Genomic DNA, 14497 nt, shown 5'->3' with positions numbered 1-14497 from the left:
TCACTACATTAGATTTGGCTGATGTAGATAGCTATAGTGGGTGCCCCCCCCCCCAGCATACATACAAGAAATATTGGCAATATACAGAGAATAAACTACCTTGAATGGAGAAAAGCATTAATCAATTATAGCATATTAGTATAAGAGTGAATAATGGAAGCATAGGAAGTAATTATCCATTTTGGAGCCTCCTTCATTGCTCAGTGATATGGATTACTTAGCCAATGGGATTGACTACAGAAATTGATTCTCTGGGAGTATATGAGGGCAGTATCCACTTTATTTGGTCTATCATGAATTCTCAAAGCTTAGCACAATGCCTGATAGGTAGTACTTTACAAACATAGGGTATGCATATATGCATTTACAAACATGTGCACTCAATATATATGAGTTAATGAGTGAATGAATAAATGAATAAAATAATGCTTTCGTTAGTAACCATGGATTGAGAATAACATTAATAACAAGAGTTGCCAGGAATTCTGGATTGAGCTCTATACACTGGGTCACTCAACTGCTTGCTTTTTGTAATAATTGTAGCAGTAGAATTGAACTAAACAGCCAGGATGAGGGGTCATGTTTTGGGGATCAAACTCCTTTTCATCATGAAAGCTACTGGGTGGCCTCTGACATGATGTGTTTAGTCATCAAACATGTCAGCTAATACCATGGAGAGACCACATGTATTAAAAGTGACAGACATAACAAGGGTCAGGGATTAAAGGTGAATTGCAAAGGGCTTTCACTGCATCTCTGTTGTTGTAACAGTTTCTGGTAGGTGGTAACCATGAGCAAAGAAGAATTATGAGGAACCATGGTGAGCAGTAGTGCTCTTTCTCAGGCTGCTCAGGAATTGCTGTCCACATTGAGCTAAATATTCTTGAAATGCTGTGATAATCACTACATCTATGTTTTTTGTGAGTAGTACAAACACATTAGGAACGTTTACCAGTTCTTTCTCATTAAGTTTCATTTACCCAGTTTATTTATTTATTTTAATGCTTACCCAAGAATATGTTTTTATTGATTTCAGTGAGAGAGGAAAAGAGAGAGAAAGAGAAAAAAAAAAAACCTTGATCAGTTGCCTCCTTTATGCTCCCCAACTGGGGATTGAACCCACAACCTATTAGGTGTATGGGACAATGCTGCAACCAACTGAGCCATCCAGCCAGGGCTACCAAATTTTATTTGTTATGTTTCCTGATTATAAATGTAGTATAGCATTATTATTTAAAAATGAGTGAGGGAAACACTACTATAGAAAATTAAAATGCTGTGTATTATAATACCATAAATATAATATGCTGCTCTATATCCCTCCTGTTAAATTTGAAGATAGTGTTTTATTCCTTTATAATGCATAAAGAACTGTTAGAGGATTCCTTTATAGTATAGCAGGGAATATATGAACAGGAAAATCTAATGGCATTACTCTTTGTCCAGCAGTCTAATAAAATGCCATACCAGTGGTGGTAATTAGCACACAAAATATGACTTCGGTTCTTTGAGGGCAGTGGTCAATGTCTTTATCTTGGAATCCCCAAGGGTGTTGACCAAACGTTTACCTAGCACTTTGAATGAGTGAGTACTTATTAAGTGAAGGGTCAATTGCATGTAACAATAAATTCAATAAAAATCCTTCAAGGGGGAAATAGATATGGCCTGCAGTTACTAACAAGCTTTAAGCATATATTAACATATTTTAAAAACATTTAGATGATGACATTTGGAAGTTGTGAGCAGAACCAGAGAAAATTTGATCAAGTTTTTGAAGTTCCATTCTCTCCTCTGATTTATCTGTTGGTTGTGGTGTTGGGGCTATTGGGGCTGTTGCTGTCTTATTGGTCAGTACTACACCATGGCAATTCACTGGGTAATTTAGGCAAAAAGTAATCAGAAATTGTGATCTATCAAGGAAATGGCATCACCTGCCCCGAGGCTTCTTTGTCTGCTCTCTCTAATCCCTAAGGAAAAGCTGAACTCAGCTGCCTACTGACTCAAAAGCAACCATTTCTCTCAAAAAAAAGCAGATCTTTTTCCAAAAGAAGCTTCAACTTCCATGTTTTGGACTCACTGGCTGGAATGTTGTTATTCTTCCTCAAAAGTTTTGGGATAAAGATACAATTTGTGATAGTTTTGAGACAAATAAATATATATTGTGCGTAACATTTGAACTCTAAGGAGAAAAAAGTTTCTGTATACAATATATTTCAATATCTATTTGATATGCTAATTGTAAGAATTTTCTGTTGCTGGTCAGCTCCATTCAAAATTAAGTCCTTTCACCCTGGGAATCAATATACTAGATCTATTATTATTAAAGGTCTGTGTATACTGACCTTGACTAAGCTCTGCATCCCCACTCTATTTCTTCACAGGTAATCCCATTAAAAATCTAGCTGCTGTTTTAGGGATTATAGTATGATAAATAATTGCTCAGAAAACAAATATAGAAACTAAAGTTACTATAACACATTCAGCAAATTATATAAACTGAGTCCATATTTTTCACTTCTCTTCCTCTTTCTTGTCACAAAACTCATGGGAAGACATACTGCATGTTTTGACCCATTTTCTGGCTTTGAATAGCTGTATGTTCTCTTGGCTATTTGAGATGTACTTATTTCTTGTATCTTTTAACTCAAAGGTAAGCTCAGAAACTGGAAGGCTTCCTGGGTGCTGGCTGCTGGGATGACCACTCATGGTGGTATTTTCCTTGGTGACAAAACACAAGTTCATAATCCCTCAGGACTGCAGGCTAAGACAGTTTTGTTTTGTTTTTTAATTTTGTTAATAGACTAGGTAGAGGTGGTTCTGTTCTCAGAATCAGATTCATGTTAACACAGTTCACATATTGTATTACAGGCCAACGAGAATGCCAAGTGATGAAGAGAGCTATGAAACAGGCGGTTGTGCTCAAGTCAACAATAGTTCACAGAATTCTCTCTCCATCACCCAGTAGCAGGGGGATCTAAATTATACTCACAATGCCAAATTATTAATTTACAATGAGAAACACATCTGATGAGAACATTACTTGAGTTGGCCTGATAAATCGATCCTCTCCTTGTCAATTAGTGACATGGGATGCCAATTTTTCTGAAACTTGCTGCAGAATATGGGTTCAAAACAATGGGGATGAATCAATCTTATGTTTTGTATTCCAACTAAGATGGTTTGGCATTCCCCCCTCTACCAGGCTGACTTTGCCAAGAAAACTACTGAATTAGTCCCTATAATCAGAATGGACAATGCGTGTTTGTTTTCTGCCTTTCCTTTTCCTATGCTTTTGTTTACCAACTATCTCTTTCCAATATAAAAAGGACAATGTTGGGCTTTTATCTAACATAGTATTGATTCATCCAACCTCAATTACATTTCAGCCCTGTAGCCCTAAGATTACTTCTATATAATCTTTATAGGCATTTGGATTATTTCCAAACACTCAGATCAAAGATATGTAGTTTATTGGTCTAATCCCACATTTGTTTAATCATATCCTTTATTTTTGAATCCTGGAAATCAACTAGTTGCAGCTCACTGGCAATGAAAACACTTCTAGTTGTTTATTACATTTCCCGAAATGGCAAAGGAGGCAGAATTGTGAGAACCAAGGGACATAATAGTGTTCTCTGCCTTTGGTATTTAATGCAAATTGAAATGTAAAGAAGGCTTGTTTTGAAAAAATAAATCCCAAAGTAGTAAAAAACTAGGTTGTGTTTTTGTTAGATTGTGTTTTGTTAGGTTGTGTTTTGTTGTGTTATAGTAAATAGATTGAGATGATTTGGGGGATGAGGGTACTTTTTTAGCATGAATGAGTGGACTCTCTTCTCATCTTCTGGAAGCATTCATGGAATGGCTCCATAATCTTCTGCTAGCTCCTAACACAACTGCATATATATAAAAAAGGTCACCCAATATGGTTTCCAAGTACCATCTCCAAAGATGTCTGCTTGTTCAGAATAAAGAGTGAACATCAGAATAATTACAATATCTTTGACCCATGACCAAATATGATCAATTTCTTTTTCTAATCCAATATGACAAGCACTTAAACTTTTGAGAATAGATCTCTGTACAGAGTATGTTTATATGCAAAAATTAAGATAACATTCAGTTTTGAAGCTGTTAGTACATAATGACATTGTACTTGATAGGTTATTGATTTTCTTTTTTCATTTATTTATTTTGTATTGAGCTCTACACTGGGGAAAGGCCTGGTGCTTTACATGGTGTCCTACATGTTTGAACTTTAAAAAGGTTCAAAGGTTTGCACATGGCCTGGAACGGTAAACATTTGTCCTAAAATCATCCTTCAGCTTCTGACTTGGCTTGTGATTTAATTGCCACCTCATTAATATGGACCACTGGTTGTGAATTTGTCAAAACAAGATACATCAAGAGAGCTGAGTGAAATGTTTCATGGTGAGAGACTTTTACCACTCCCCACCTGGCCCCTCCATGTTTCTTAAACTTCCAACTTCAAGAGACTCATTTGATAAACATGCCCTGTCCTCTAGGTCATTGGGTTAAGTATCAGTTCAGTTGTTTTGAACTTTTCACTTTTTCTGTGTAAGCAGAAACGAAGTGCTTACTGGGTTCTAAAACTAAAAGTCTATGAAGAAAAAGGACCTTATTGAAATTGTGAAATAAACAAAATATCTTTATGGCTACTCACCTTCCCTCTTTGGGTTGTCTTTTCGTGAATGATAACCTCATGTTCCCAGTATTTATACCTTTTTAGAGTTTTTTCATTAAAAGAAAAGAAACACAGGGAAGGGCTATGTTTAACCTTGATTATTTAATTAATAATGATAAACCTTGATAGGGAAAGAAGAAGAAAAACTCCAGGAACTGAAAGTCATAACTCAAGAGAAGTGTTCATACATATATAAAAGCTCCTTCTCTCTATAAAGCCCCATGTAGAAAATTCATACACAGCCTATAAATTAAATAAGGATCTCATTTTATGCCTGGTACAATACATGTGTTGCACACAAAAACACTCAATAATTACTATACTAGTAAATAGTGTTATACATACAAGTACATATTTTTTACTATAAACATATTACATACCAATACATATATTGAGTAGCACCACAATTTTGCTGTTGAGAAGAGTCTTCTAGTCCACTTTTCTCAATTCCATTCTTACTCCCTAGAGGTGTCTTATTATTATTTTAAATTTTTACTGGTTCTTATTTTGAGTCATCTGGTAGAGTACGCAATATCTTGACGTATCAGATTTAGACAATTTATTCTGAAATTTGGAAGATGGACTTTTGCTCACTTGTACTTTCCTTTACTTCTTTTACTAATATTCTTCTCCTTGTATTCATGTAACTGTAATATAATTGTAAGCTTTAGGTAGAATCCTTAAAGCTGTTTTCTTATTCTGGTAATTTGCATCACTCTATTCCTCATGAGATAAAATGAGGATCTTAATCCCACATACTCTCCCCAACTTTTTCTCTCTCATTTCTGATCCTAATTCTGTCAACCACTCTTTTTCTGTGTTTATATTGTTTCAATTTATACTAATATTACAACCAAGTCTTTGTACAAAGGTTAACTTTAAATGTAGAAGAATAAACAGTATTAACATTATTTTGACTGCATAATGTTAGGATTTCTTTCTTTCTTTTCTTTTTTTTTTTTTTTTTTTTTGGCTTTTATAATCCAATGTCATCACCTCTCATTCACTGAAAATTTCTTTCTTACATTGAATCAATTGCTTAAGGTTAAGCCTCATTTATTTTATTCTAATTATCTTTATCATAGCTTCATATATTTTTTACTCTCTTTCATATCACCAGTCTTTTGGTCTGCCCTTCCTCGCCCCCACGAATCTTCCTAGAATCTTCCCCTTTCCTGGGCTCCTAGCTCTTAGAACTGATGCACAGCTGACATCCTGGGTTTCATTTTATTGTTCTTCTTGTTTGAATATCTTTCTATTGCTTGTCTTTTCATCTCATTTTATTATAATACATCATGAAGTAACTGCCTAAGGAATATGGGAGGTAAATATTCTGGTTCTTGCACACATTCGTATTTGTGTGATACTTTGAGCATAGAATTCTAGGTTGAAATGAGTTTTCCTCTGGAAAATTGTTGATATTGACAAGAACTTGGTTACCAGGCTGTCTGGTTCTGATTTATCTCTAAAAACTTTTAGGATGGGGACGAGATCAACCAAAGAACTTGTATGCATATATGCATAACCAAGGTTCACAGACAGTAGGGTGGTGAAGGCCTGGGGTGGGGGGTGGGGGTGGGCTAGAAGAAGTCAATGAGGGAAAAAAGTAGAACATATGTAATACTTTCAACAATAAAGATTTTTTAAAAAGCTTTTAGGAACATCTCATTATTTTAGGTTCTTAAATGTTTTCAGTGACTCACTTTTTTTTTGGAGGATATTTTTGAACTTATGCATTCACTGAGACTTCTTTGTAGATGTATGGGTTGCTTCAGCTGAGGGGAATTTATTTCTATCATTTATTTAATAATTTTCCTCCTTCATATTCTTTCTTCTCCTTTTGTGTTTTCTAGATCTTGCAGATTTATCCTCCCTTATGATATCTGTCTTTATAGCTTAGTCTGTATTTGTGAGTTCCTTGGCTGTGTCCTTAGTCTTTCTATTATACTCATTTATGTCAAAAATCATGGTTTAATTTCTAAGTTATCTTTCTTGTTCTCTATTTTAATTATTCCATTTGAAAGCCTTCTGTTTTTATTTTTGGTTTTAATAGCTTCTCCAATTTGTCTAAGTTTATCAGAGGTGTGTTTTTTTCTTGTTTTTTTTAAATTATCTGTGTTTTCCAGCTTGTCTATCTTCGTCATTACCCATAATGTTGCTGGATTGCCTGATAAGTGTGATATGCTTGATTGTCTGGTTAGTAGAGGGGGAAAATGACTGACTGCTGTGGGGATTTGTTGTTGTTGTTCTTATAGAATCATTAAACCTTAACATTTCTATCCGGAGAAATGGCAATCTGGGAATAAAAGACACATTAAGATAATGAGTGGTGATTTGGCATTAATGGGTCTCTACCATAAGATAATGACAAAATTGTTGTTCTCACATGAGAACACCTAACTAAAATCTTTTTCCCATGGTAATGTATTCAAGTGTTTTAGAGAAGCACCCTTCTTTGCATTAATTTTTCTTTTGTTTGTTTTGTATTTTGGATGATGATGATGATGGTGATTTGCTTGGGATTAATCCAGCTTTTTGTTTCCTGAGATTGAGAATGGAGAAGATGTGCAGAAGAAGATAACAGTATACATAGCTGTTTCATATACAGAACTTATATTGGGTTATATTTTCAGTTATAGCTTTCATTTTTCCCCCTTAGACTCTGAGATTCCTGTGTCAACATCCTCACCAATTCTGTAGTCACTGTAGCACATGTTTTGGACTGTGGCTTCCTCTGCCTGTTTTTCTAATAGTTCCTTTCCATCTTCTCCCTGCATCATCACCACCACAACACCCCCCTCTTGACTGTTATGCATGTATCCCTCTTTTTCCTATGGATTATATTTATTTTATTGCTATAAATTACATTTATGTTATGTAAATAATATATTTATTATAAATAACATGTATTATGAATAATATATATTTAATATAAATATATTAATACATTTAATATATAAATATTTCATAGAATCTCTGAAAGGAGTAGAGACAAAAATGTATTGTCTTTTTGAACCATAATAATTACCTTAAGTTTCACTAAATCTAAAAATTAATGAATTCTCCATTCTTTGTGTTTTGTTTTAATTTTATTTTTTTTAGGATATAAAGTACTTTCTTTAAATTTATTTGCATACTGCCCTCTGCTATTGTATTATCTCTGAGTGTGTAATAACTCCTAATCTTTGGAATTCCTCCTGCCTCACACACCTAGATCTCAATATTATCATTTTATGATTACAATATTTTCTGAACTTTCTTTACTTACCTGATATATGCACATTTGCCCCCAAGATGCTACAACATCTAACAACTATAGACAATTTCAGGCTTGCTCCCTTTTTCTTGTGATCTGCAAAGATATATCTTAATCCTTACACTAGTTTGTCATGTGTAGTATTGTATGTCACCTACTCTTTCACTGGTGATGTTTTAAAATAAGCACTGTAGGTACCCATGAATCACAGCGAACTTAGGCTCTCAATTGTCTACTAGTAACTGACTTACCTTTTTTCTCCTTTCAAAACTAGGAAAGTCACATTTCCATTCATTTGATTTTAGTGAATGCACATAGCTAGGCAGGTAAAGGAAAGAGGCAGAAAGAGTAGCTGTTGGCCAGGTGAACTTTTGGGAAAGTCCTGCTCTGTAGGAGAGCGTAGAGAGAAGGCCTCTGTCGCTGGTGAGAAATATGAGCCATTCTCCATGTTGTGTCACATTAAAATGTAAATCACAGGGAGAATTTTTAAAAGTAAAATCTAGCCAAAACAAAAACAGAGAACAGAATTCTCAGAAAATGCCGTTACATGACAGATATATGAGTACCCAAGAGAATGGGAAATTCCGAAAGCCTCTTAGCCAGGTGTGCCCTGGGCTCTTGCACTTGTGAAGCATGCCGGTTGGAAGAAGAGCATGCTAGACTAGACAGTTTTATTGTGTTCTGTGCGGTGACCTTTTTAAAGGGAAAGGTCCTTTCTGCGATATTTAGAGTCCACTCCTGCATCTGCCCTAGAGTTTGCTTGACAGGAGGTGTGCATGTGACACCAAACCTTCCTTCGGAGCGCAGCCAACTTAACCGTCTGGGAAAGGTGCTTCAGGGGTGTTGTTCAGATGCAACCGCAGGGGGTCTATCCCTGGGCTTGTCTTGCTGCTGAGTACATAGGATCTTCTGGAGTCTGAACGGTATATTAACTATTTCTTCAGACCTCCGATTTGGGGGGAACAGTTTTGTCTCACTTTGACCAGCATTATATGCATAGACCTGCGGGAGGCTCTGCCGCCTCACACAATCGGACAGCCTCATGGAGAGTTCAATAGTGGCCATTGTTTGCATAAGAGAGGGCTCTTTTTAAAGAGTTCAAGAGAACATCACATAGAGAGACATGCCTTCTTCCTGTATTTCTCTCAAGTGTCTGTTTTCCCCTAGTCTAGCCCAGGGAAGATAAATTCCACTTATCCATGTAGCAACCATTGCCTTGTGTGCAATTCTGTGTCAGGGGCGATGCTCAACCCTGGGGTGATACCCATTGTTGAGGGCCTCACTGTAGTGCTGCTTCCTCTGTGAAGCACCCCCGAACTCCCAGGTACACCTGGCTGCCTTCCCCGCCTCTTCACTGCTGTTGTTCTTCTGGTGCACCTCTTTTATGCTACCTCTCATGCAGCGATGTGATTTTTTTTTTTTTGGATGCTTTGGGATGCCTGACTCCTCCCTAAAGCCTGAAGTTATGACTCTTTCTCCTGGCTTTTCTAGCACCTGGCAGAGCCTGACCCTAGCAATTAGTCTATTACAAAAATTGTTCAAGATAGAATGGCTAAATGAAACATAAACTCTTTCCACAGTCCAGAGATGGCAATAAACATTGATTTGTTGACCAAAGTAATAGAAATATCAGGGTGGGGAGTTAAGATTTGAACCCTAGCAGCTTGACTCCAGAGTGCGTGCTCTTGACACTATTTCAGGCTGCCTTGCACATAAATATCGTGGTGTGAGAGGAGCTGTTTATAGCCACTGGCATTGAGAGAGAACACTTGCTGGTAAAGTCTGTTCAGCTGCTCGCTGTGCATGTGATGTTGCAAAAGTTATTTATCCTCTCGGAACCTCAATAAACTCATCACTAGGATGAGAAAGTTGTAGTAGATGATCTTATAAAATTCCTATTAGTTCTAGAATGCTCTACTTATGCATCTAATGGTATTGGAATGTGGGCTGTATGAGATGAGAGATAAAAAGGCAGGCAAGACATACGACAGGAAGATACAAAATATTTTCTGGAGATGACAAAAACAGTTTAAACACTGACCAATGAGTAAAACTTGTATAAAAAAGGCAAAATGGAAAATACCTTTGGATGGTGGCAGGCAAAAGATCAAAAGAATGCTGTTAGTTTTTTTTTTTTTATACCAAGTGACTAGAAATTGAGTAAATTTCCCAGAGGGCAGAAACTGGGTAGTTCTGTCTCTGCATTCCTTAAGATGGTTCATAATATGGAACCACAGAGTGGATGCTGATCATGGATATACTGAAAAATATCTTCCGACTCGTCCAAATGTTTTTAATCTGAAATACTTATTTTAAGTTATTTTAAAATCATACTCCTAAATATTCTAAGAACTTCTTTATCAGTGCCTTCGTTTTTGTCTACCCTGCCACATCCTAAAATGTAGGGAAGCAATGACTAAATATAGTTGAACATTATTTTTTAATCTATATCAACCATTGAATGGCTAAAATTCAACCTTTATATATAGTACATTTTCATTAATTTGGATGGATACTAAATGAAAAGTCTGATTTTTAAAAGTAATGTTACTTTTTATTTTATTCTAGCCATTTAGAAACATTAAACATTCTAATTGATGGGCATTGCAAGATTTCCAAATCAAAGACTATTAATATTTTTGTTTGTTTATTTTGTTTGTTTTAGAAATCAAGTTTCCAGAAAAATAAAGGTTAATATTTTCTCAGCATAAAAGTAGGTAATGTGACACATATAATACCAAACTAGGTTATTCATATACATTCACTCCTGTAAACTGTTGCTTTTCATCGGTCCTGAGACTGTGTATTTGAATGAGGAAAAAGTCTAATTTGTACTTAATTATTCATTAATTATATATAAATACTGTGGGCATTTCTGATGTAGTTTAAATAGACTACTCTCACAGTATTTCACTCCTATTATTTACATCTTACATGTCACAGAATGATATAGTGAATAATGCCCCATGTTCGCAATTAGAAAAACCTTGGTTTAAGTTTTGTCTGATTTCTCCATACTACCTTGAGAAAGTTGCTTAACTTTCCTGATGCTCAGTTTCTTTACATGAAACAAGGGATGGAGAATAATAGTAGCATTACCTATCAGATTTGTTATAAAGAAAACAGGTTAATGATGTAAACTCTGTGGTTTTTATGTTGTAAGTAGTAGGTGTTCAATAAATAAAATCCATTGCAATATTATTACTTATTGTAAAATGATTCACTAAATTAAGGGTAAATTAGAGTCTGTTCTGGTTTAAAGTACTCTAAAATCCATGTATCTCGCTGTCAGTGTGCTCTGTAAGTGACAGAGCAACAGAACATACTGCAAATAGCCTGGGAGCCAGGTTTTGGTTTCCAAAGCTATTAACATAGTTGCATGACCCTAGAAAGACAATGAAATGCTCTTGGACAAATTATAAAAAATAATTGTAAGACTGAACTACAATTTTATCATGTGATCTTCCTTAAGAATTGTCACCCTCAAGAGTATGGAGTTTCTGTAAATGGTCTCTATACCTATGTTATTTTGTCAACAGATATGAAAGTATCTCTACTTTCATTAAAGTTATTACTGTTCCAAATGGACCTAAGGTCAGATACAAAATTATTTTAAGGACTTATTACCTATGTTGGACCTCTGAGACTGGCTGAATGTGGTCACACCTGTTACCTCATTATCATTGAGAATTGTCCCGTGAGATTCAGTAACCCTTGGTCCAAACTCAGTTTCATAGTACTTATAATAGGCCAGTGTCAAATTGTGTCCTTGGTTATTTTAAAAAAAGGACCTACTGAATAGAAGTCTTTCTAATTATGTTTTTATATCATTTCTTCTCTGCCTCATATGTTTCTATATTTTCCTCTATTACCCTTCTTATTTGCAGATGACTTTCTCATGTAGATGAGAAATTTAGTTTCAGGTTTGGGCTACTTCCTAAGTTAAGCACCTTGATTAATCTTCAAATTACTTGGTTTTTATCTTGAAGGAAATAAATCACATTTCTGGAAAATCAGGAAGGCATAGGAATAAGGTTGTGAGCCCTGTACTGACTTTAGATTCTAAGGAAGAGAATTTGAGCAAATTTTATTAAACATATCTGGATATATGTGCAAGTTTACCTTCTTCAGAATTTGTCTGTTTCTTAAATAAAACTCATGGCCAATGGAATCCTCCTACCTTACAACTCAAGCATTCAACATTCTGAGAACTTAGCAATCGTTTTATGTTCCTTATGGGGGCTATGTGAACTCAGAGTATGCATGAATATCTCTGGGTCCCACTTTTCTGACACCTTTCTTTCAGAGTTGTATGCAGCAGAAGAGCTATTTTGACATTTTCCACTAAGTTTAGAAGGTACTAATTAACTGACAATCCCTTTCCTTTCTCACCACTTGACTGATGTCATTCTAAATGATTGCATGAAGCCATTCTTTAGGTCTCACTAAAAGAACTGTGCTGTTCCTTTATTCTGGTTCTGTCTTTATGCTCAACACAGACACAATCCTTGTTAGTTTTATCAAAATCATGTGATAATCTCTTTAATAAAAAACCCCTGATTACAGTTGCATTCTTTTGGCAACCCTCAAGAGTTGAACTTGCTCTACGTTTTGGTACTGTGGATCAGGCTGAGATGAAATACTTTGAGGACAGTCTTTTCCTTATTGAATCCCTGGGAGGGAAAATACTATGTATAAGAGAGTTGAGCCACTGGCCATTTTGCTTAGTGGTTAGAGTGTTGTCCCATACACTGAAGAGAGGCAGAAGAATGTGCTACACTAAATGTAATAAAAGCTATGCTTATGATATTTTTTATAGACCACTGCAAAAATGTAAATGTTTTTTAGTTATTTTTACTTGTCGGGTTCATATTTCTTCCAAATGTAATTCCAGGCTGAGATGATCCAAAAGATGGTCAGATTTACATTGATTACCATGACAATTTTTTCACTTGGTTAAGAGCATCAAATGTGAAAACGGAATTACATAGGTTTTATTGCAAATCATTGAAGTCTGAAATAATAATATAGAACACAGAAAAGAAGCTCCAGAGCAATACAGCTGCAACTAGCCTGTCTGGAAAGAGACCTTGATCAAAATGATATTCAGTGAAAGGAAAATATCTTCAATGATCAAATTGTTAGTGTAACCAGTGTTTGATAACTCCACCTAAATGGCCATTAGGGGTAGGTAATTGGACACTTTTAGGCATTGTTAAAATTGGTGTGAATGAAAAGGGGAGATATTACCAGTTATCTTGGGACAACAGGCTTTGAACTAAGATTATCCTGGGAAAACCGGGATGTATGGTCCACCTGGTAATGGTCTAATCATTATACATCTGCACTCTAAGTGGACAAATGGCATCTTGTCATGAAATAAACATTTAACTAAGAAAAATTGCACTCAAAGATTTCAATAAAGCTGTGAAGGAAGACTTGTTAGGCCAAGATGTGAGAGAAATCCGGGGCCTGGTGCAAGAAGTCCTACAGTGAAGAGCAGGAAGTGAATCTCAAACTACTTCTAATGTCCTGAGTCTTAAGGTTTCATCTGGCTGTCAAAATCACTTGTCCCTCCCTAACTGGTTTGGCTCAGTGGATAGAGCGTTGGCCTGCAGACTGAAAGGTCCCAGGTTTGATTCCTGTCAAGGGCATGTACCTTTGGTTGTGGGCACATCCCCAGTAGGAGGTGTGCAGGAGGCAGCTGATCGATGTTTCTCTCTCATTGATGTTTCTAACTCTCTATCCCTCTCCATTCCTCTCTGTAAAAAAATCAATAAAATATATATTTTTTTAAACCACTTGTCCCCTAGACTGTGATTGACCTGTGATCCTGGCTGGCAGTCACCCTCAGTGATGGTTTAGCTGTTGACTAAATCCTGACAGTTTTTGCCATCCTTCAGTGGTCTTCATAGGCGGAGTTCAGTTACCAGCATGCATAGCATATAGTGAACTCCAGCCCCATGAACTTAAAAAAAATTATAGCTAAATTCTATAATTAACAAGCTGATTCGAAAAGCATTATTAACTATAAAATATATGGATTATCATCAAGGAAAATTATTTCCTACAGCCAGATTGATCCAGGCTAACCCTTAGGGAAACTGCCACAGCCAGTTGGGGGAAATGGATCATAGCACTTGTAAGTTTCTGTCAGCACCTCTTTTCTATGTTTGACAGCTCTTAAGCCAGAAGTATAAGAACTGAAAGTGATAAAAAAAATGAGTGTAAAATTTTATGAGCCTATTCCATAAGGGCCATATATTAGATGTACCTTTTAAGTACAGACTGATTTCATAGCAATATAATTGATGGAGCAACTCCAAATTCCTTGGGGGGAAAAATGACTTAATCACCAAAAATGTTCATGACGACCAAAATTAAAGGCAAAAAATGAAATTAGAATATATGAGTTTTAACTTTAGTTCTTCTGTTGATTTGCTTTATGAATGTATGGGCTTTAGACTTTCTTGCCTTAAAAAAAAATCCATGAAAATGCTCATAATGATGGCCAGGCTGCTTCTGACCTTGCCGAGCTG

At 35.8% G+C, this 14497-nt stretch overlaps 1 protein-coding gene across 1 annotated transcript in view; it reads left to right on the top strand.

Annotated features, from left to right (window-relative positions):
* NRG1 (neuregulin 1) overlaps window positions 1-14497 on the top strand; it is a 993276-nt gene that overhangs the window by 376482 nt on the left and 602297 nt on the right. The gene's annotated exons all lie outside the window — the stretch shown is intronic.

The sequence above is a fragment of the Eptesicus fuscus genome, chromosome 8 (assembly GCF_027574615.1).
Source record: "Eptesicus fuscus isolate TK198812 chromosome 8, DD_ASM_mEF_20220401, whole genome shotgun sequence".
NCBI classification, from domain to species: domain Eukaryota; kingdom Metazoa; phylum Chordata; class Mammalia; order Chiroptera; family Vespertilionidae; genus Eptesicus; species Eptesicus fuscus.
The sequence above is the reverse complement of the archived record's forward strand: the minus strand, read 5'-3'. Positions and strand labels throughout refer to the sequence as shown.